Source organism: Phocoena phocoena, chromosome 20, assembly GCF_963924675.1.
Source record: "Phocoena phocoena chromosome 20, mPhoPho1.1, whole genome shotgun sequence".
Classification (NCBI taxonomy): domain Eukaryota; kingdom Metazoa; phylum Chordata; class Mammalia; order Artiodactyla; family Phocoenidae; genus Phocoena; species Phocoena phocoena.
The window spans coordinates 6,616,687-6,622,812 of NC_089238.1; positions in this window are offsets into that span (position 1 = coordinate 6,616,687).

Sequence of the window (6,126 nt, forward strand, 5' to 3'; positions counted from 1 at the left end):
TGACGGACATTCGGGTGGTTTCCGGCTTGGGATCCTCACAGAGTGGGGACTGTGGGCATTCGTGTCCCCTGGCGGCCGCGTGCACCCATTTCTCACCGGTACACACAGAGGGGACACGCAGACGGCCAGCTCTTGTAGATCCTGCCAGCTTTCCAAAGAGCTTGTCCCAATTTCTCCTCCCACGGCAGCGCTAGGGAACAGGCCACTCTTTCTGCAGCCACGCGATGTGGACTGGGGAGGGGGCTGGGCACGGACAGTGGATGGTGGGAAACAGCCCCCCCTCCCCCACCCCCACCCCAGGCGCTGGCACAGCCTCTTCTAATTCCACCTCCTCCTCCACCGGGCTCAAAGCCAAATCCCTCCAACGTTTCCCTGGCATTCTTTTCTGCCTGCCTCAGCCAACGCCAAACAGGGCCATTAGTGTTGCCCAGCGGGGCTCATGGTCAGGACCCCATCCTGGTTGCCCGGTCCGACTCCTGCTTCTGTCTCTACCTGCGCGACGCAGCACAAGTGGCTTAACCCTGCTGAGCCTCAGTTTCCACATCTGTCAAATGGTGATTTTTTTTTTTAAAAAAAGAGGCATGCCCATTAAATGTGTTAAGTCATGCCTTCATTTGGGCAATACACTATTTTATGTCAATTACTTTACAAGGTTCACGGAGCACAGTAAAACCTCTGAAAATATCTGAGCAGCGGGCACCACTTTTTACAATCACAATGTGCGCATAAAGCATAAAGTCTTTTCTTTATAATACACAGTTGTGTTCTAGAGCCTGGACCCTGGAACCGGACTGCCCAGGTTCAAAGCCCAGCCCTCCCACTAACTAGCTGTGCCACCTTAGAATAGTTACTTAACCTCTCTGATCCAGTTTCCTACTTATGAATGGGAGTCAAAACAGTACCTGTCTCACTGAGTCGTGAGATTAAATGAGCTGATACATGTAAAGCACTTAGGACTGTGCCTGACACTTAGTAAGGGCTCGATAAATGTAAGGTATTGTTCTATGACCTCGTGTGGTTGTCATGAGAATGACTTGAATTAACGTATATGAGTAGCTAGGAAGATGTGTGGTACTTAACGCGTGCTCAAGGGGGGATCAGATTTTGGTGGCAACCAGCAGTCTCTACCCCATTTCCTTTGTGCCCCGGAGCCTATAGGACATTTATGGAGCTTTCTGGTGGCCAAATGCACACACCATCATTCCAGCATACGGCTGCCAGCAGTCGTTTTAGAATATATCCACAAATTCTTTGACCCTCGTCCCTTCAAAAGGTGGAGGCTGATTCCCCTTCCTTTGAATGTGAGCCAGACTCAATGGCTTGCTTCTAACAGAATATACTAGAAGTAATGGTGTATGGCTTCGGAGGCTAGGACAGTCACAAAAGACATGACGACTTCCTCCTAGCTTTCTCTTGGAATGTTCACTCTGTGGGAAGCCAGATACTATATCCTGTGGACCTTTGAGAAGCCTGTGGGGAGGCCCACATAGCAAGGACACGAGGCGTTCTGCCAAGAGCCAGGGCCAACTTGCCAGTGAGCCATCTTTGAAGCAGCTTCTCCAGCCTCAGTCTTGCCTTCTGATGGATGACTGCAGCCCAAGCTGACGTCATGAGACACTGAGCCAGAACAGTCCAGCTAAGCCACTTCCTAATTCCTGACCCACAGAAACTGTGAGATAACAAACTCTTATTGTTGTTTTTAGGCAGTGTTCTTTTTTTGGGGGGGGGGGGCAGTACTTTGTTACAGCAGTAGGTGACTATTATACTACCCCACCCTGATGGCATGAGGGAACTTCTCTGACAGGTTTGTCTTCTTTCTGAGCAAGCCCCAGACTTTCAGGATGAGTTTTCTCAGCTCTCAGGTCCCTAAGTTTAAAGAGGGTTTTGAGCTGGTCATTCAAGCTGCTCACAAATATTCCAACTCTCGATCCTTCTGGGCCCATAAAAGATCATTCTTCCTCACTCTTGTGAAGGGTGATGTGGCCTTGTGATTCAATTTGGCCAACAAGCAGGTGTCATTTGAGGGTGGAAGCATTCAAGAACAACTGTGGGTTCTCCTCTGTTTTCCCCGCCCCAGAGTTCTGACCAGCCAACCGTAATGACACAGCAAAAAAATAAGTTTGTTGTTTTAAGCCACTGAGATATTTGTGCTCTTTGTTACAGCAGCATAACCCAGCCCACACTGATACAGCATGCATCTTTCATGTCATCTCACCTCTGCCAGACTCAGAAGGCCCCACATTCACATCCAAATTTTTTATTTTCTCTCTTTCTCGCATCTCTCTCCCCTCCAGCTCAGAGGGCCTCCCTTTTCCCTTACATTTCTAACAACCTCAGGTGCAGAAGATTAAGTAAATAATCTTCAGTTCATAAAATGTATAAAAGATAGCCGGCAGGTAATAGCAGTTGCTATGTACTATGTAAACTCTTTATACATTTCATGTTATTTCATTCTTGTCGGGACGACCCCGTAATGTAATGTCAGCACTCCTGTTATCCCATTTTATGGATGAGGCACAGAGAAATTACTTAATTTCACTGAGGGCCCCCAGTAATTAAGAGGCAGAGTTTAATTTTAATTAATTAATTAAAGTGGGCAGTCTGACCCCAGAGGCACACTTAACCACCTGGTTCACACAAAAGCCAGTGTTAGTTTTATTTATTTCTTATTCATTTACTCCATTTTGCCCTTACCACCTGCTTCCTTTTCCTTCCCAGCCAGAGTCACTATTTTATCATGTTTATTGTGGTTCTTTCGTTTGTAGGTGCTCTTACACATTGTGTATTTTTGTTTGGGACATATAAATTTTACATTTATATCAACAGTATTGGGTTGTTTCTTACTATTTTCACTCAGATGCATTCTTGCTGTGTGCACAGCCTGGTCTGTTGCTTCGCGCCCACAGACTCCTCTGTCCTGGACCTCCACCCTCCCCTGCACCTCCTCCTCCCCAGTGATGGACACCAGCTTGCCTTTCACCCTCTCCCCCCGCCCCCACCATAAACAGCACCGGGATGAACATCTTTGCCCCTGATGGGCGAGCGTGAGAACTTCTTCAGCCTCTTCACCAAAGACAGTGGAATTGCCAGGTTGTGAAATCCACAGGTAATCAAGTTAACGAAGTTTTACCAAATGGCCCTTTAGCGTGGCTACATCATCAGAGAAACAAAACTGGTTCTGCTTCCAGATTCTTCCTGCCTCCCACCTGGACCTGAGGCTTTGGGGCTTAGAAGCGGAGGAATTTGCAGCCTTTGTTTCCCCACATTTATTTTCGGTCCCATTCTGACAACTCCTTACCTTGGGGCAAATAGCCCCTTGACTCACTGCCTGCCTGCGGCATGGTAATGGAGGAAGGGGAAAGGACGAGCAAGTTCATATCTCGGTTCGTATCTCAAAGTATCATCTGCAGCGCATTAGCTATTATTATAAGTGGCCAATCCTGGGAAAGGTAGGCGAGGGCAGCAGGAAGCCAAGAGTGCGATTTCTCAGGTGGGAAAAAGAGAATTTCAGTGTGGTGTGAGCACCCCCTTGTGGTCTAATCTCCTCCTTACAACTTGAGTGATTCTCCCCATTAACCCCAGTTACTTTAATCACACCTAATTCAATTCAAATGATACCTATTAGGCACCAGCGATGTCCAATTTAAATATAATTCGAGCCCTACATGTGATTTCAAACTTTCTGCTAGCCAAATTAAAAAGGTAAAAAGAAACAGGTGACACTAATTATAATATTTTCTTTAACTCAATAGGCCCAAAAAGCTATCACTTCAACGTGCAACCAATATAAAAATTATTGAGATTTTTTTTAAACTTTTATTGTACTAAGCCTTCAAAATGTTCTCAGGACAGCCCAGGTCAATGCGGACACTAATTTTTTCACTAAAAGCATTTGATCTCTCCTTAGATTTCATAACATTTACAGTAGAAGAGGTAGATTCCCATACTTAAGTTGTTCCAAACATGTTTAAAGGGTTCCCAATAACTGAATTGAGGCTCCATTTTTTAAAATCTAAGTTTAAATCTATTACAAATTCCCTCCTAGGGGTTGGGGACATACTGGTGAACAAGATACATGTGGTTTCTCGCCTCAAGGGGTTTATTGAATGATATAGGAGAAAGAGAAAAAATGAATTATAAATTGTAATTAAAGCTAGGCAGAAACTAACAGGATAATTAGAGTTAATGGCAAACCATGACTCCTCAGCTGAAAATGGCTTTTACATCTCTAAAGGGTTGAAAAAAGCCAAAAGAAGACTATTTTGTGACACGTGAAAATTATATGCAATTCAAATTTCAGTGTCTATAAATAAAGTTTTATTGGAACACAGCTGCATCTATTCATTTCCATATTGTCGGCGGCTGCTTTCCTGTTACAGTAGCAAGAGAACTATGGACCACAAAGCCGAAAATATTTACAACCTGGCTCCTTACAGAAAGTGTTTGCTGATCCCTAAAATAGAGAATAAAGAGGCAGGCATGCTTTACAGGGAAGGGGTAATCTGGGAGGACTTCTCAGAGGCGGTGATATTGAAGCAGAGAAGAGTCAGGAGGCATTTAAGAAAGTCTGAGGGCTTCCCTGGTGGCGCAGTGGTTGAGAGTCCGCCTGCCGGTGCAGGGGACGCGGGTTCGTGCCCTGGTCCGGGAGGATCCCACGTGCCGCGGAGCGGCTGGGCCCGTGGGCCATGGCCGCTGGGCCTGCGCGTCCAGAGCCTGTGCTCCGCAATGGGAGAGGCCACAACAGCGAGAGGCCCGCTTACCGCAAAAAAAAAAAAAAAAAAAAAAAAAAAAAAAGAAAGTCTGAATATGGTTGAACCGATCAAGCCAATGTTAAATATCCTGAATGTGAATTTAACTACTCTAGGTACTCTCAATACCTCATATAAGTGGAATCATACAGTATTTACCTTTTGTGACTGGCTTTACTCCACTTAGCATAATGACCTCAAGGTTCATCCATGTTGTCGCATATGTCAGAATTTCCTTCCTTTTTAAGACTGAATAATATCCCATTGCATGTATATACCACATTTTGTTTACCGATTTGTTAATTGATAGGTTGTTTCCACATTTCAGTTTTTGTGAACAATGCTGCTAAGAACATAAGTGTGCAAAGATCTCTTCCAGTCCCTACTTTCAGTTCTTTTGGATGTATATCCAGAATTGGAATTGCTTCATCATATAGTAATTCTACTTTTAATTATTTGAGGAATGTCCATATTGTTTTCCATAGTGGTGGTACCATTTTACATTTCCACCAACAGTTCACAAGAGTTCCAATTTCTCCACATCTTTGCCAACACATTATTTTCTGTTTTTTAGATAGTAGCCATCTTCATGGGTGTGAAGTGGTAGCTCATTGTGGTTTTGACTTGCAGTCCCCTAATGCTCAGTGATGTTGAACATCTCTTCACGTACTTATTAGCCATTCTTATATCTTCTTTGGAGAAATATCTATTCAAATCCTTTGCCCATTTTTAATCGAAATTAACAATCTCTATATAATATATACATAGAGAGAGAGACAGTGGATGCAAGTGTTAATAAGGTATATTCAAGTGTTTATTGTACTGTTCCTGCAGCTTTTCTCTAGGTTTGAAGATTTTTCCAAAAAAAAAAAATCCAGGGAAAAAACAGGGTGCGTTTTCCTCTTCTGTGGATTCATTGAATTCAATAAATATTTATTGAGCACCTAGAACATGTCAGGCATTGGACAAGGGCAGGGAACACAAACCCTGACCTCCGGGCACTAGCGTACTGGGAACTCATGATATATCACATGGTTTATTTACTTCCCAGCAGTTAATGCGGTTTGTCATGATCTTATTTACTAATCTGTTTACTAGGTTTTACATTTCTCTCCCGTGCACATCCTTGCACTCCTGCTAGAAGGAACCCCATGAGCAGGAACTGTGTCCATCTCATTCAGTCTGTCTCCAGTGCTCCGCTGGAGACAGTGGGTGCTCCATTGACAGGTCTTGAACTGTAAACTCCACGTGAGCAGAGACTGTGTCTGTTTGCCTCAGTGCTCCATCAGGCGCCTAGGACAGGGCCCGGTACACAGTAGGTGTTCAATAAATATTTGTTGGATTGAAGAATGTAAGTTTTGAAAAGAGCAGGGATCTC